The following is an 18,960-nucleotide window of genomic DNA, read 5'->3' as shown; positions in this document are numbered from 1 at the left end:
AAAAAAAAGTGGTTCGGTCTTATAAAAACTTCCTGTATATTTGCGATAAAGCATGGTGCTGAAAACGCAAATATATCATTAAAACATTGTCAAGTTAGGAACTTCGTAAAAGCGGAGTTGAATTTTTTCCTTACACCAAAGTGAGTTCTATATAGCCTCTTTATCTCTCTTTTTTTTTCTTTTTCTTTTTTGTGGACTTTTTTTTTTTGTTTGTTTGTTTTATAACTTTTCACACTCGATAATCACCTTGGGCAGCAAACTTACAACTCGCTACATATTTGTAAGCCTAAAGAGACAGCGAATACAAGAAAAGTGCGCCAAACTTTTTTCTCGATAAAGGCGACAAAAAAGCCTAAAGCCCTGAATATGTAGCTATCCGTGGAACCTATATAAACAATTTTATCTGGAGCTTGAGAGTCGTAAATTGTCTTTACGCAAGTGTAAGAACACGCAAGCACTGATTTAAGGATTGCTAAGCCCAGGTAATGGCCAGCTAAGTGTCCATTACTGCTAAATATGGAGCATTGTGGGCGAGAAATACTGCACTATCGGCTCACAACACTTCTGCACCGATACGCTGACGGATACTTGTATTTCTTGTGCCTGGTCCGTAAGGTGAGATGCGTCTTCCACAATCTGTTCTCAGAACGATACGATCCTCTTCTTCTCAATAGACACACGATTCTAAGAGAAAGAGAGAGACAAAAAGATGATAAGCAGGTGGCGAATTAAATCAAGGTATTACTAGCTATAGATTTACAGCAATAATTTCTTTTAATTAACAATTTCAATCAACAATTTCTTTTGTTTTAACCAATGTGGAATTCAGAGTTAAAATTATTAAATAATTAAATTTTATTTTAAAACTATTTATTTCAAAGTACACGGGACTAAAATTTTATAATTATACATACTTTTTTTGATATTTTAATAACTTTATGTGAAAGTTATGCAGATTTTTAATTTATTCATTTGAAATAATGCTATTTAAATTTTTTTTACTCATTCAATAAGATTAAAAGTCATAATGAATTAAATTTTTGATTTTAAACTATTTAAAAGTTTTAAAAAGGTTCATTTATTTTTTTGATAACTGACTTGTGACCTATATCCTCAGGAAGGATTCACTGGAATCTTTGGCACACAGGCCCCTATAATTCTAGACCACTGAAATTTTTGAAAATATGAAAAGTGTCAATTATAAAAACTAATTTTAACAACTATAAACCTCAGGAGAGAGAGAGAGAGAGAAGTTTGAACCCTCATACTACGTATACTACTCTTAGCAATTGTATTGTTATGGATGGTTGGGTGGACTCTTTTTAAGATGAAGGTAAAAAGTGCAGGTATACATTACTGATGGAATATCCACTATTTTCAAAATAAATTTCACTTTTTAATTTTTCGATTATTGACTATAGACGATGTAAAAAAAAAAAAAGAAAAAAGAAGCAAGCTCTACTGATGATAAAGAATCGTTCATAAATACATATTAATTTTGGAGATGGCCAATAGGAAAAAGAATAGTAAGATCGATTATATAAACACGGTGCTTTTTTTTTAAACTGTTTCTTCGGCATCGGATGAATCTTGAATTATAATGCTAATGTCACACATTTCGCTAGAGAACTCACTTAAAAAGACACCATATGGGCGGCATGGAGAACTTCTACAAAGGAAGCTTTTTTTTTTTTTTTTTTTTATAAGAACTGAGCGGTACTACGTACCACAAAGGGAACTTATAACATTAAAAGAAGCCGTTCCATTAGCTAGAATTTGCACAATGATGAGACAATAAGAGAGACAGAAAGAGGGAACAGATGAAATAACATATAAGGAGATTGTCCTGAGGAATGTATGCTTGAATAGTTACACGTATCTCATTGATAACAGATTTTGCTCCTGTTGCTAATTCAGTAATTAACAGAATGGAGCCTTTCCCTAAATAAACATTGTTTCTTCTTTCCTTTTTACCAGCTACAAGGGCCTTTTCCGTATAATCAAGAATTAGATTATCACAAAGGAGCCGTTGACTAAATAAATACAGTCTCTCTCTCTCTCTCTCTCTCTCTCTCTCTCTCTCTCGTATGAATTAATTCTTAGAATCTCCGAGAATAAATGCATATTAATTTTGGAGATGGCAAATATTTCAAATAAAAATTCATTATTTATTTAAAAGCATTGCATGCTTTGTAAAAGTTCTTATATCTAGTTACTACACAGTGGAAGTTCGAAAATCTCGTGGAGGGCTCAAAATTAGTTGTTACGATTCTTTTTGTAAATAAAGCGCGTTTTGTTCAAAGTCAACGGGAGCTGTCTAGGAAGCAACTCCCCTAATTTGTTTATTACAAATTGTGCAAAGAAATCATTTATGTCAATATCTAAGCACATTCCGAACACTGTATAACGTACGTAGAATGTACGAGAATTCTTATCGGAGCTGGTTTACCATCCACTTTTAGTGCAGAACTTAGAATTGGATCTATCAAATCTCCAAGTGCAATAAAGGATGAACTACATATGTTCGATCAGATTCAAGCAGAATAATATCTAGACTATGGGAAGGTGCTGAAATCCCTTTTTATTGTTCTGCCATGGGCTTGTGCGAGTCCGTTATTAGATTTTTGATTGTTTGCAAAATCCATTATTATATAGAAAACTTGCTATAGCACGCTGCTGGTTACGTCCATGAGTTCCAATGCGTCTGAAAATTTGAAATGCAATCAACAGAAATTCTTCAACAGGTCCATAACATGTGCACAAATAGCAAAATGGAATTCGCAGTTCAAGAGTACTCGTGGTAAGCAATCTTCGGCGGGATGGGTGGACGTTGACATTTACCCTTCCCACCGTAGTTCATGAGCCGAAAGAGAAGGCAAAATAATTTTAAGTGGAATTTCCCTCTGTTTATCCATAATGCACAAATATTTATTAATCTGTTGAAATATCAATTAAAAATTTGAAAATTTATTGAGCTTCGGAGTTCGAAAACCGAGATCACACTGAAAACCAAATTAAGGTTAAATGTATTGTTTACGATAATACACTTTAACTTGTCTTTCCCTTATTTTAATATGATATTTTTGACATCTTGTATTTAAACCAGTCAAAATTTGAAGATGATGCGAAAATTGGGAGAGTGGTTAATGATCAGTATCAAGCAGTTCTCCTTCAGGATGACTTGGATAAGCTTAGAGGATGGTCAGAAAAATGACAGCTATGTTTTAAAGCAGCAAAATGCAAGGTAGAGCAACTCCAAAACAGTAGAGGAAGAAAGGAATTTTGGAGTTACCATACAGTTGGATATTAAGTCCTCCGCACAGTGTAGACAGGCGACAAAGATGGTCCATGGTGTCCTATCGATGATTTATCGAACGTTTGTTTGTAAAGATATGGAAATCATAATCACACGCTTTTAAGGCAATTGTAAGGCCGCACTTGGACTACTGTGTCCAATTATGGGCACTGTATCTAGAAAAAAAAAATGGCTAGTCCAGCAAAAGCCTGTGGCATCCTTGCACTGCATTAGATAATACTAATAATGGGACAAGTGCAAATGGGTAAGGTAATTTTCAAATGTTCCTGCTTTGATGAATTCAGATATTCTTCTGTCTATTTATCTGTTGAGTCAGTGGTAAACAAATTTCACACTTACACATTCAGAAATTGCCGGCATATTTATCTACATATATTTCTTGTTGTCCTCTGTGTTTTATTTTATTTTTTTTCACGTCATCTTTAACTGCAAATGGTGTATCCTAAGAAAAAAAAAAAAAAAAAGGTAAGGCGTCACGAGATTTATTGAAACTAAATCAGATAAGCAACTCCAGCGAAAGCTCAGGATACCAGTGTGAAAATCTCGATTGATAGAGAGCTGAGTAGATGTGTTAGTTGGACTTGCATGTCTGCTTTGGTCTCTATAAAACAAAACACTGAACTCTTTCTTGTGAATAAGCCAAGTATCTTAAATATGAGATATGTGACATTTAGATTTACTTTGCTATAAAAAATGTTTTACGAAGGGAAGCATAGACTTGCTTTTCACTTCATTCACTTTTTGCTACTGTTTGAAGTTTAAATAATTATAATGGGGATTTCTTAAATTGGTCTGTCACAATAAAATGCATTTGTGTTATGTGCGTTTTGGATTAATTCAAAGTTAATCCATTTGAAATTTAAAATATTATGAGTAATAGAGGTATAAAGAGGTAAAGATTAAGATGGCTAAATTGAATTTTTCTCTCTTCCTTTCTTTTCTTTTCTTTTATTCTCTCTCTCTCTCTCTCTCTCTCTCTCTCTCTCTCTCTCTCTCTCTCTCTCTCTTTCTCTCTCTCTCAGTATTCTCTTTAGTTTGTCTGAGGGGGTCAACGACCCCATATTTTAATTCTTGCACCAAAATAATGGATTTTTCCAAAAGAACTTCGTACTGTTGAGACCTTAGCTTGAGAACACATATTTAGATATGTTTTACAAAGCTCGGTTCCCCTCTAACCCAAGCAAATAATCTTTCCATTCATAAATCATCTTAAACCCATTATCTTCTTTTAGTGTTCACCATGGTTCCTCCTTCCTCTCTGTTTTGCACCGTCCCTTATATAAATTACTTCTCTCCATATCCCATATGTATACTTGCATACAACATAACACACGCACGCACACAACCTTCTATTTATATGCTATTTTGTCTAGACGCCGACTTCCTGACCCTGCCAGCACTAACACGTTCTGTAATTGGTTGAGATATTTTTACTAACTTGGACACACAGGATATACCAGGCTGGTCCCGTTCCCTGAAGATTAAAAAAAAAAGAAAAGAAAAAAAGAAAATAATAAAAATAAATTATAGTAATACCGTGTAAAATGGAAGACAAGATTACCTGATTAGTCAATATCATTTATTCTTTCTCTCTCAAACACACATACGTACAAAGGCAGAACATTTCTGGTTCCGAGTATGCGAATTGCACAGCGAATTAAACTTGTCGTCCATGTTAGTAGGTGGTCAGAAGGGCGGGAGAGTAACCCCATTGCATTGCTGTAGGTATAATATTGTTTATCTGTTGAAGTTTCATGGGTCTGAGCGAGTAATAATCAGTATTATACGCCAGTTTGTTCTTTGGCGTTCTTCTGAGTAATATAAACAGTACCTTCTTGTTAATAGTAAGGAACAGCGATTGACTACATATGTCCTTAGACTTCCAATTTTCCTTTAAACGGAAAGGACCATTATATTTTCATAGTGATGAATCAGATAAAGCCTTTCTAACTCAAACCTAGTATGGAACTTGAGAAAGAGATAAGTCATTGATGAATTGGTAACTTTAGAGGAAGTATTTTGAAATCGTGTTATTTTATAGATGAAGACATTATTTACATAAGGACAAGCACAAACCATACGAAAATTCTTACTGTAATATTTGACTAAATGATAATCGGTTATTAGCGTAGTAATAGTAACCAAACAAGATACCCACATCTCCACCGCAACGTATTTTACTTTTAAATTAGTTCAAAAACGAAATTAATAGAAATAACCACAAATTATTTAATGTGTAACCTAAGCTTCATATTTGATATAATTAATATTTATTAATTAATAATTCCATATTTTATTACATTTATATAATTTCTGCTATTTGTGTTTCTGGAACAGTTCATTTTGGAATCTGAGTTAGAGCTTACATCCGTGTTTCATTTGTTAACAAGAATAATCACAGAGCGGTTAAACCACGATTATCCGATTTCTGTTAATCGAAGATCAATACATCTCACAAGTAATTTTAAATAATAATTAAAATATATATATATATGTTGATATTAATGCTCCCCAAGCGTGCGCTCATAAACGTAAATATATTGTCTGGAGAAGTGTGTGTTAACGGTCGATTTTCACATTGTGCGGGCTGAAAAATCCGGGATAACTCACGGGGGTGGGGAATCCTACACTTCTCTTGTTATTAAAAACGTGGCGCAACACAGAATAGATTGTAATCTCAAAGCAGATATTATATACTAACTGGCCCCTTTCTTCCCCTCACCAATCTTGTTATCCTTCTTTGTACTCGTTCTAACAACTTTACGTCCTTCCTAAAATGAGGCCTTCTGACCTGTAAACAGTCTAGGTCTGGCCTGACCATTGCCTTGTATAACGGGATAATCACCTCCCTGTCCCTGCTAGCAAAATTCCTATATATTATTGACAAGGCTCCATGACCTGCCCTGGCAGCCCGTCTGCACTGTTCAGCGAACTTCATACTTGACTGCACAATTACCCCCAGGTCTTTTTCACTTTCCACTTCCCTGAGTATAGTACCACACAGTTGGTACGTTCCTCTTCGGTTATTGCTACTCATATGCAGTACTTTGCATATTGCTACTCGTATTGCTACTCGGTTATTGCTACTCATATGCAGTACTTTGCATTTGTCAATGTTAAACTTCAGTTGCCACTTCTCAGCCCTTTTGCCCAACTTATCTAGATCCAGTTGGAGTAGCATAGTGTCTTTACTGTCGTTAATAGTTCTGCCACCCTTTGTATCATCTGCCAACTTGGACATTAAGCCTGACATACCATCATCAATATCATTAATGAATACAGAAAACAATGGGCCCAACACTGAACCCTGGGGAACTCCACTAATAACATTAGCCCACGAAGAGCAGCGTCCATTGATTACAACCCTCTGTCTTCTCCCACTCAACCACCCTTTTATCCATTGTAGCGATTTACCCTTAATACCATTCTGCTCCAATTTGTACAATGGTCTTCCATGAGCAACAGTGTCAAAAGCTTTCCTGAAATCCAAGTATATGATATCAAAATTATTTTTGGCATTCAGTTCCTTTGTGACACGTCATAGTATCCAATCGAATTGGTCAGACAAGACCTCCCTTCAACAAACCCATGTTGTGTCTTAACTATTACTGCAGTCTTGTCTAGATGATCCTACAATGCTTCTTTAATCAGTGATTCCATTATTTTCCCCGGAACACAAGTTAACTAACAGGTCTATAGTTACTTGTGTCACCTTTTGAACCCCCTTTGTGAATTGATGATATATTTGCAAACCTCCGGTCAATGGGGACCTCCCCTAACCCCCTTTGTGAATTGATGATACATTTGCAAACCTCCAGTCCATGGGGACCTCTCCTGAGTCCAAGGAAGCTATCATATTTATGGCTAAGGGTTTGCTTACTTCCTTTGCTGCCTCCTTTAATATAACTGAATATATCCCGACCACCCCAGGTGCCTTTTTTATATTGAACTTCAACAATTTCTCCTCCACTTTGTTCTCAGTTACTACAAAATCACTTAGCTGTCAGAGTTTGATAAACTTCTGGCACTCCCCTCATTGAATAACTCCTCATGTGTGAATGTAGATGCAAAATACTCATTCAGTTTATCGGCTATCTGAGCATGATCATCAATAGTCAACCCATCTATGTTAAGCGGTCCAATCTGATTCATCCCTTTCCTTCTAGAGTTTACATAAGTAAAGAACTCTTTGCTGTTTTTCTTTGCACCCTTTGCCAAGGATTTCTAGTAATCTGCCTTCGCCTGCCTAACCTCCTTTGTGACTTGATTACAGACTAGTTTATGAATATGAATCCGGAGCGCATAGGCCTTTTTAACCAGACTAGTTTATATCTGCCATAGGCCTCTGTGTCATCTGATACTTTACATGCGTCTCATATATTTTTCTTCTCTGCCACGAGCCTCATTAGTTCAGCTGACATCCATTTAGGTCTAAACCTTGAACAGTATTTCTTAGTTGGAATGAAAAGCCTAGCAGCCTCCAAAATTAAGTCTCTGAAGACTTCCCATTTAGAATTCAATTTTGGTAACATCATCAGTTGATCTCACTGTGCAGAATTTAAAAATTGTCTGAGACCCCTGTAGTCACCTTTACGAAACCAAAAGCCCTTTCATTTAGCCTTGATGGTAGCTACATCTTTAAGTAATTCCCACATCAGTACACTGTGACCACTGTCACACAGTGGTTCCTTTACCTGCAAATTCTTAATGCATGAATAATCACTGCTGATAATCATATCAAGAGTATTACTCCCTCTGGTTGTCTGTCGAACATGTTGCTGTAGAAAACAGTCATCCAATAAATCCACAAAAGTCTTGCTAGTGTGAGAGTGACCAACCCACAAGTTCCAGTCAATATCTGGAAAGTTAAAATCCCCCATTATAAGACATTCTGATTTACTGGCCCACTCTATTTCTCTGTACAATTGCTCATTATACTCATCAGATTCATTAGGCCTATAACACACACCTACTCTCATTTTTTTTCTTTCCCAGTGCTTATGTCATACCAAACAGACTCAACATTGCATTGTCCACCAGCATCACTTGGATGCACTTCCTTAGATTTTGTGTTTCTTTAACTAACAGCATAACCCCCTCCTCCCTTCCTGTCTTGTCTATCTTTTCTGTACATATTGTACTCCCCAAATTCCAATTCTGCAATGCTTATGTTTGTGTGACACCACATCTCTGATATCCCAACAATATCTGCCTTTGATGTCTTGACTAGTACTTTATGCTCATCAAATTTATTAACTATACTCCTAGCATTGGTGTACATGCAAGTATACATGCACCTATTCCTACTGTTAGTTACCCTAACACAGCCCATGTATTTACTTGTTCCCCTATGACTCCCAGCAGTTCTGGAAATCTCCATTACCTTGCTTTCCAGGCTGCTGCTCATTCTAATAGGAGTGGAAGAATCACTTTTCCCTCTGCCTGCAGCCACTGTTAACCTTTTAGTCTGTGTATCCCCCCCCCCGAAGCTAGCAGTTTTCCGACCCACCTAACACTGCCTCGATAGCATCAGCAAATATTCTTGCACCCTTTCTATTTAAGTGTACCCCATCTCTGTAGAAGCCGTCTCTCCTGTCAACAAGCACAGACCAGGCTGAAAAAAATTCTACCCCTTGAGCCTTGCACAATCTCTCCAAGGCCGAATTGATCGACAAAGCTCTCATCATATATTCCCTCCTATAGTGTCTGGGGAGAATTGCAGACACTTTCACATTCAACCCTGACTCGCGACTTTTTTTCAACATTGACTTGTACTTGTTGAGTAAATCTGCAGATCTCTTACTCTTAATGTCATTAGTTCCAACGTGTACAACATCACCTTTTTGTGCCCTTAAAAGATGTTATCTGCTCTACAACGTCATCAACTTTTGCCCCTGGCAGACATACCCTGGTTTTGTTCCACCTATCCTTCTTGCATAGTATATTTCCCGTCTCCCTGACAATAGAGTCACCAATAATAACTAGTTCCTATGGGACCAGCGCATTCTGCCTTGGAGATAGCCGCGGTGTTGCCTGATGCACAGGATTGAGCTCTGCCGCTGAGAGCTTGATGAGCCCTCATATTAATTTATTCGAGGGCATTTACCCTACACCTCAAGCTCTCATAGATGCCCATCAGAACGCTGAGTTGGCGCCTAATTTCTTGACACTCTAGACACCTAGCACACACACAAAAGCATCCTTCTTGGCTAGATCATGTCCTGTTTTAGAAAGGTTGGCAAACATTTCATATTTTGCACATTTTTTGCCCCCTTCGTTTCTCCCCCGAGCACTCTCGCTAGTCTGTGATCTTTGCTTCGCAGCTCTAGTCTGGGTCATGATTTCCGTTTAAATACAATTTAATTAACAATGAAATTTAATAAGAGTAATAATATATTTGATTACCTGATAATACTATAATAAGCTAACAGATTCCTAATATAGTGCTTCGTATTACGCTATCTAGTTTTACTTTATACCTTACGCTTTCAGTTCGAGATATACAGGGTGTTTCAAAAATGATTGTCAATAATTTAAAGGTGAAAAGTACAAACTAAAATAAGCAAAAAAGTCCCAGTGAACATCGGGCCGCAAATTAACCGTTTTCAAGATAATGCACATTTTTCTGTTAAGATCAGCCACTGACTATGGGAGCACTCTGGGAAGGTAGTCTGTATTGCTGAGACCTTGTACACGCTGGATTTGGTAGAGGTACAGTAATTGGTAATGTAAAATTCGCCACACACTACTATGACTCAGTACACGCTCTTGCAGAGCAACCCTCCTTGTCGAAATGCCTGGATTTTGTTCTATTCTTTCTAACACCCTTTCCTGAACATCAGGTGTTATGCTTCTGGGCCTACCTGCTCGTACTTCATGAGCAAAGTGCCCATGTTCTCTAAGGCGTTGATGTACCCTGATGAATGTGCGCCTGTTGGGCTGCCTTCGGCGGGGAAATGCTTCTTGGTACAAACGTGCAGCCTCGAGTGCACTGCCATTGGTTTTACCATACATGAAGTGCATGTCCGCATACTCTTCGTTACTGTAACCTCTTTCCATGTTGACTATCTTTTGACGAGTACTAATATGCCTGCTACCTCTCAGGGCATTAAAAGAGGGGAAAGGGAGAGAATGAGCATAACCTAACCTAAAGAAACAAGTGGTGGATCCCAACTCTGTACAGTTCACCTTGTCAGTGGCTTTTTTTGCATATTGTAGTCTGTACAGTTCACCTTTAAATTATTGACCATCACTTTTGAAACATCTTGTATATACGTTACGCTATTTCTTATCGACTACAATAAGGCGGCTAGTTCAACAATATTGGCGCCAACACCGGGAGTCGTAACTTCCAAAAATCGCTGGTTAAATTCAGAATAAGAAGCTAACGAACGCTACTAAACCTATTTAATATCTCTGTAAAACACAATGTACTATGTTAATTAACGAAGAATACGGTAAAAATTAAAAACACTTATCCCTTTACAGCAGCCAAAAATCCACCGACTGTTCTCTTCCGCGACCAGAGCGCCCTCTGACACTGTTCGTGTCTATTGATAGTGGTTTGAAGGTCTTGTAGTCCTTTCTCACTCGTTTGGAGCTTTCGTGGGCAGCGAAGTACATATAAGCACTGTCCTCTCCACATCGGGTGGAAAAGGCCTGGATTCGAATCCGTCAATGATGCGAGAAAATTTTATTGGATTTTTCACAACATGGCTAAGTAGTCGGTCTTAGCTTGAGTTACATGGTTTATCCTTCCAGAAACTCCGATTTTTCGTCCGGCAAACAGGCAAATCAACCAAAGAACATCCGCATTTAACAGACATAATATAATATGTACGGAGATATGTGGTCTCATTCGCTGATGCGCCTGAAACCCTACTACAACCACTTGTTTGGAAATGTCTGGGCCCAACGGATCGGTTTGACAACTGCAAGCCGATTCAACGGGTAATTTGAATGAGTTGTGAAATGAAAATTCGAAAATCGTACATTGGAATACGGTTCCACATAAATAATATATATATGGATACCTTAATCGTTCTGTTTGGTTGTATAAATAAATGATTTATCGAACACCATCTTCAGGTGTTTAAAATAAAGTCGGACTGAAAACTTGTGCCAATTTTCCAGGTGTAAACTTACAAAGATACAGGTGACAGATATCCAAGAAGTTCGTCCATTATACAAAAAGCTAATGCAGTATCTCATTTCAGGTGGCACAGCAGACAAAGTCTAGAGCGTAGCCACGATTATTCGCCACAAGAGAAAACTATGTCAGGTCAGCGCTGTAACCAAATATGAAGGCACTGTTTATCTGAAGCACCAAATACCAGATAATGAAAAGTACCTTCCTTCTCTGTCATCAATTACTCCCTCTCTTGTGTACACATTCACCTTATATTTCCAGTCGTGGTCACGTGGTGCCAAGGACGTACACTGAAGCTAACGTCTGATTTATAGCTTGCCTGAAACTTAAGGTAACCTCAAGGCCACCCGTTTATGGACAGCGTCCCAACTCTTATTAACTTGCATTAATGCAATTTATCCTGGAAAGCTTTATTTACAAGAGGATCCGAGGAACGGGGTGTCATCCCTAATGTATTTATGAGTTTGTGATGTACTTTTATTTCGTAAAATGTCTTCCTTAATGGGGACTTCTCGATTCATAAGGAAAGAAAAAAAAGAAAAGGGGGAAAAACATTAAACGATTACCGAAGTTGGGTTTCGTGTACAATTTGCATGGTATCATTGAGAGATGAGTTCATTTTATACAACTGAATTTGCCTTCTGGTGGAACGACTTTGAAGTGTCACGTAATGGTCTTATTGGTTTAAATAAGTTAGTAAAACTCTCTGGGTTGAAGCTATTCACCCAGTTACAATATATTGTACTTCAGGGATTCTTAGCCCGCGGTCCGATAGCCAAATTATGGCCGGACTGCAGTTGTTTATTCCTCTCGGCTGGAAGGAGCAGAGGTGGTGGTGGTGATGGGGGGATGTATATATTCGTTCTTTGCACACAGCACAAAATCGACTACCTAAGCCTGTACAGCAGCGGTTTTCAACCAGGGTGCCGTGGCAACATTCCAGGGGTGCCACGTAATTTGGGTTTAAGTTACTTAAACCTATTTTAAGTATTTATTTCATTATAAAAAGGTACATCCTTATGATTATATTATTATAATAACGATCATATAACTTTTTTAATATTATATATATATATATATATATATATATATATATATATATATGTGTGTGTGTGTGTAGGGAGAGAATCGGATCTAACAGGCAGAAAATTGAGTAGGGTTGCCACAAAATAAAATAAATTACTTAAGGGTGCCATTATTAATGAAAGGTCGAAAACCACTGCTCTACAGTGAAAAGAGTGGAAGTGGACATGTGTGTATATGTAAAGGGCGGCACCTGGAACATTCGTTCAACTCCGCCTCGTATCTCTGTGAAGAACAGTATCACTACAAATGGGCCAGATATGTGTGTCCACACCACGGGAGCCAATATGGCCGCCTTTACATTCGGACGCAAGTAACTACGCTCCGTAAAAATGTGTTTAAAATACAGTATGTGTTTAAGTTGCAGCTGAAATTCCAAATTGTGTCTCCACCTGAAGATAGTCATCTGAGGAGTGCCTGGGTGAGAAAATTTTGGTTCCTTTTAGGGAAATTAGCCAGATACTAACGTTATTCTCTATTTTCCTTTGTTTGCGAGACCTGCATGGTCACCATGCGGCTCGGGGAGGGAGAATAGAGAAGTGCTCCGGTATAACGCGGCCGCCGCGCTAGGATCTGGTGCTTGAACGTGCTGCAATAGTAACTTTGGACAGGGAACGTGTCCCAACCTTTCCTACCAAACTCCGTGCAATTTTTCCATGGTGAGGACCCATCAATGCTCTGAAACACATTACAGCAAATCTGATGCCACCATCGCCTTTGCAGCTAAGGGGAACCCCCTAAAGAAAAAAATCCCGACCTTCTAGGGGTATTTTTGCACTTGACTGTTCCCCCCCCTCCCAAAAAAAAAAAAAAACTGTCAGTGGGGGAGAACCCAAAACTTCAAAAGCTCGTTAGAAACCACCAAATTACACCACGAACTTGTGGAACACACCATTCGTCAACATTCCCAAAGCCCAATCCTGACATAGAGGTGTAACCCCGATAATCCGAACTGTTCTCGATTGACCGGATTACACTAAAAATGGAGGGAAAACAAGGTAAAAACGGCGATAACCAGTTGCAGAGGAAGAAGGATGATCCTGTCATCGTTGACCTGCAGGAGAAGGGGGAGGACATCCCATCCGGGCTCCCCCAACGAAACGGAAAAACCGCAAAGAAAATGTCCCAATACCTGAACGGGAAATGCGCTCCAAGACGGAGAACAGGGAACACCAATGAGGACAAGCAGCAGGACTCACCTCTCGACTCTGCCCTACCACAGGGAACTGTTTACGAGAAGACCCTCTTCCTTAAAACAGCACTAGAAAATATATTTAAGGAGAATTCAAACAGAGTGTCCTCCGGACTTAGATCTCAAATTGTGACAATTTTCCACAAGATGGAAACAATATTACATGACCAGTACCTTGAAAGTGAGCGAGCTACCACTCGACTTCATGCTTACATATAATGCGGGGCAAGTCAAATGCCACAGCGCGCCCCGACATATTCTGAAGCGCTGAGGCATAAAGGCGCCAGTGGTGCCGATACCATGACCACTACAACCACAAAATCAGCAACTAGGAAGATGCTGCTCCCCACCCCACATCTCGTGCTACTCAAACCGATCAACTCAGATACGCTGAAAACAAGTGAAGAAGTCGAAACAAAGGTTATTGACTCGCTAACGCAGGAATTTAAAACAGCCAGAATCCGCTCCATACGGAAAACTAGAAACACTGGTGTGATAATCGAAACGGAAAATACCACCCACACGTGCGCCCAACAGGAACCAACCTGCGGACACTGTGCCGAGAAGGGGCACAACTATGCTAACTGCCCGAACAAAGGAAAAGAACCAGCCTGCGCAAACTGCAAGTGGCAGAAGCTTCCCCATATAAGGCCGCCGTAGCCTAGTGGTCAGGCGCGCGGGTGCATAAGTACACGTGCCTTGAGCGACTGGGGTTCAAGCCCGTGACTGCTGAATGCGGTGCTGTTTCTTGTATTCTGTCTATCTTGTGAACTCCTCTGACCGTTTGGTGGTCCCGGAGTATAAAAAGAAAATTCATTCATTCATACGCACTCTGTTCGAGACAACAAATGCCCGGTATACGTAAAACAAGAAGTGCCCAACAAATAAGAATAAATTATGGGAACTCTCCCTAAAAGGTACAATAACAACTGTATCAAATTTCTTCAACTGAATGCGCAGCGGGCTATTGCCGTAGCTGGTCAAATTAGACAAAATGCTGAAGAAGAGAACCTGGACATCCTTCTGCAGCAGGAGCCCTACACTTGCGCGGGTGCTGTCCGGAGTTACCCACTCAGCTACAAAATTATTCAGGTAGAGGGAGCCACCCCCTGGGCTGCGGTGGCCGTCAGGAATCCCGACATAACTGTGACAAGAATAACACACCTGTGCTCGGAGTGGGTGGCCTGCGCTGATATTGTTACTCCATTGGGAGAGCTATATATCATCTCTCTGTACTGCCGCCCAGGAGCAGACATCCAATACCTAAATCAAGTACAAACAGAACTGTGGGTTCCAGGATCCTCGTATCTGCGGACCTAAACTGTCGTTCGCCACTGTGGCATAGTGAGACTCCTGAACGTCGAGGAACCAGGAATGGCCAATATGTGGAGGAATTCCTGGCTAACAGCAGCTTCGTTGTCCTAAATCGACCAAACTTTCTGCTTTCAGAACAATAATAATTTGTTGACTGTAAAAATATACCTTCTGTAACAGTTATGTAAATATGTAATTTATAGATGGAATTATTAGTGAATTGTAAATATATCAGTTGTATAATGTATGTACAGAATCATCAATGTGTAAATACTGTATATATTAAACATAAAATGTGTATATAATATTTCGGGACGAGACTACGTGTTCAGTATATGTAACCCACTGCACGTAGTATCTCGTACCCTGATATGTACTTAGCACCCTCCTGGCACTTTGCCGTCCCGGGGTGGTTTCCTTATGGAAATAAACGGATAATAATAATAATAATAATAACAATCTCCCCACATTTAGTTCCACTCTCTGGGAGGTCACTCTAGATGCAACAATGGCTACCAGATCCCTTGCTGGGCACCTAAATGATTGAACTGTGCAGGAAGACTGGACCTCCTCAGACCACAGGGCTATCACCTTCAGGATGCACAGATCGCTTCACCGGGCTCCAACAAACAGCTACAAACTCAACAGATATGCCGTTGACAAGGCCAACTGGAACAACTTTAAAGAAGCCATAATTAGGAACACAGAGAACCTGTCTTCCAATAACCTCCACAACCAAACCCCCGATCACCACCAGCGTGCTGTCACTAACGCCATCCTACAAGCAGCGGACCAGTCGATCCGGAGAAGGACCCCCGGCCAGGCGCTGTGCCGTGGTGGTCGCAGGAACTTGACCTACTTAGGAGAGATATGAACAGGAAAAGGCGTGCCTTCCAAAGAGCCAAACGGTCCTGGCCTCCTCCTGAGGTTGAACCCCTCAGACAACAATACAGGGAGGCCAGGAATAACTACACTGCGATGATCAGGCAGCGGAAGAAACTGTCCTGGGGGCATCTGGTTTCCACAGTCGGCAATACAGATCCATGGAGCATCATATATAGAATAACCACAAACAAGTTACCAAGGGAAGAGGTCACGCCCTCCACCATCATCCCACAAGGTACCATGACCAACAACTGGCATGAAGATCTTCGTGTTGGCGCATCGGCTTCTGTGGCCACAATGTACCTTCCAAGGTTTTTGCAGTACTTTGATCCAAGCCCGAGGCGGGATTCGAACCCGCGACCTTTGGGTTGCTAGGCAGGCACTTTACCCACCCGGCTAGCCCGGTCGGCGCTGGCACGACACCGTCAACAACAACATTCTCAATGCCACCTTCAAACCCATCGAAGAGGACAACACACCTCAACCGCATCAGCTGTGCCACGCCAACAAAACCTACCAATCGGCCCGAGTGGAACAACCATTCACTCTGCAAGATTTACAAACTGCCATACAAAAAATAAAAATCAAAAGAACCCCAGGGACTGGACATGCTTGAACCAGAACTGGTAAAAAAGGTGGCCGAGTATGCCCCGAACTTGCTGTTAGACTTATACAAATTTTATAACCACTGTCTTCGTCAGGGCTGGTTCCCCTCGGATTGGAAGGTAGCCAGCATAAAATTAATCATAAAAAACCCATCAAAGCAGCCACATATACCGGAGTCCTACCGACCTATAGCCCTCCTGTCTGTACTCAGCAAAGTCCTGGAACAACTTCTTAGACAGAGGCTTGAAGTACATTACACAGCAGCAAATTTAACAACAGACAAACAATTCGGATTCAAAACGGGGAAATTCACTCTGGATGCACTAGAATATATCATGAATGCCGCGTCAAACTGCCAACAAAAGTACCTTCTTCTCATCTCTGTGGACTTTGCAGGGCCGTTCGACGCCCTCTGGTGGCAGAGCATCCTCGCAAGACTAAGAGCTGCCAACCTGCCAACAAACCTATATGGATGCATTCAGAGCTACCTGAACAATAGGCGGGTCCTAGTGTACGCTCCCTACTGCAAGGTTGAACGACAGGTACACAGGGGCTGCCCTCAGGCTCTGTACTGGGTCCTCTCCTATGGAACTACGTGCTGGATGAGTTCCTCTCCCTAGAACTGGGGGGCGTGCAAGCGCTCGCATACGCAGATGACCTCTCCCTAATCCTCTCTGCTGATTCAAGAGCACAACTGGAAACGCTTGCCAAACTCAGCACTTTCTACACTAAAAGAGTGGACTGAAACTCATCACCTTAATATCTCTGCCACCAAAACCCAATCTATCCTACTAAAGGGATATCTAACTCCTACCAGACCACCGCAGATAAAAATCTACAACAGAACGATCAAGTTGGCCACAGAACTCAAGTACCAAGGAGTGATCCTAGACCGAAATTTATCGTTTACACCCCACTTAAAATACATCCAGAAGAAAATGAAAAACTACGCTGCCATGCTTGCCAGGATTACCCGCCGCGACTGGGGACTGAAAAGAAGAACCCTAGCAATACTTTACAAAGCAGCCATCATCCCTGCGATTGCATAGGCTTTTGGTGTCTGGCACCATAAGGCCTCTACGGCGGTAAATCTTCGGCTACTCAACCATCATTCACCGACCGATTTTATTAACCCTCACCAGAGCGTGCAGCACCGTATCTATTCATGCGCTGCAAGTACTCACTGGGACCCTCCCCCCCTTGATCTTGAAGTGATTCGCCAAGGCACGTTACAGCAGCTTAGACGTGGAAATCCAACTACCTTCCAGGATCACACCACAGACCCAACTGCAAATCAGACAGTGGAAAAGAAAAGACTCCAGATGTATTTGCGATCAATATGGCAGCAGCGCTGGACGACCTCCACCAAAGGAAAAGTCAGGCGGAGGTTCCTCCCCGATCCACAACAAATATACCCACAGTATCCGGCATGGTTTTGCCCTGGATTGTACAGCACGTATCTCCTAGCAGGACATGGAGCGATCCGCCACAAATTACACCTTCTCGGACTCGAAAACAACCCAATGTGTGCATGTGGCTCTGTGGAGACCAGGGGACACCAGATGTATGACTGCGAACTTTATGAAGATCTTCGTGTTGAATTAATCATCCAAGTACGCCTTAATCAAAAAACTGGGAACACTACTTCCACTACTTACTGGAAGACGAAGCCTCATATATAGCATTCACCAAGTTTGCCCAGAACCTGTATGCCAGACGATTTACCATTCCTCTGCCTGCAAACTTCGAATAGACGTGTCAAACAAAGCTTCTCAGAGACCCCCAACCAGACGTCAGGTTTGACTGCTTGATCTTTCATGCAGCACAAAACTGGAACTCTTCTGAGAAGTGACAAAACTCCACTTCCCAGAACATTGACTACCGGACGGGACAACAGTCTCATGAATGACTCCCAACTATGACATTTTGCACAACCTATTCAGCCAACCCAACATTGGATCGCCTCTGCTGGGCCTCAAGTTTTTTTGGATGGTGCGGACCTGACCCTGCGGTCTGGTTTGCTCCCACCCATGCACGCAGACCACATTGGCAATCTGAGCCAGCTCCCTTGTCTGGCTCACTGTCTCACCTCTTCCTGGCAGGGTGGGGAGGGGACAATTTTCTCTCCCCTCCCCGTGCCACCATATTTATTCCCTCTGGTAGGGCATGGGCATGCCCCACTGTAAACTGGAGTGGCCTTCCCTTTCGGCTCCATATTTCTGTCTATCTGCTCCCCAGTCTTCAGCCTTCACACCACTCTATCTGACAGCAACATGAACACGCTCCACACAATCTAAAATCACTAAATCTAAATTAATTTTGCCCAACATTTTGGACTTCTCCTACCGCTTCCCGCGACATTTTTTTTTTTTTTTTTTTTTAAAGGTCCTAACCACTGAAACTCAGGAAATTAGG

At 40.8% G+C, this 18,960-nt stretch overlaps 1 long non-coding RNA gene across 1 annotated transcript in view; it reads right to left on the bottom strand.

Moving 5' to 3' along the window:
• Window positions 1-388: 388 nt before the first annotated feature.
• The window catches only part of LOC150082883 (uncharacterized), a 110,883-nt gene continuing 92,311 nt past the window's right edge, over window positions 389-18,960 (bottom strand). Inside the window, exon 3 of the long non-coding RNA XR_016547198.1 lies at window positions 389-684. This is a non-coding gene — a long non-coding RNA (uncharacterized LOC150082883). The remainder of the gene's footprint in view (window positions 685-18,960) is intronic.

This window comes from Mastigoproctus giganteus, chromosome 7, assembly GCF_048544385.1.
Source record: "Mastigoproctus giganteus isolate SK-2022 chromosome 7, ASM4854438v1, whole genome shotgun sequence".
NCBI lineage: Eukaryota > Metazoa > Arthropoda > Arachnida > Uropygi > Thelyphonidae > Mastigoproctus > Mastigoproctus giganteus.
Note: the sequence above shows the minus strand (reverse complement) of the source record. Positions and strands in the feature narration are given on the sequence as shown.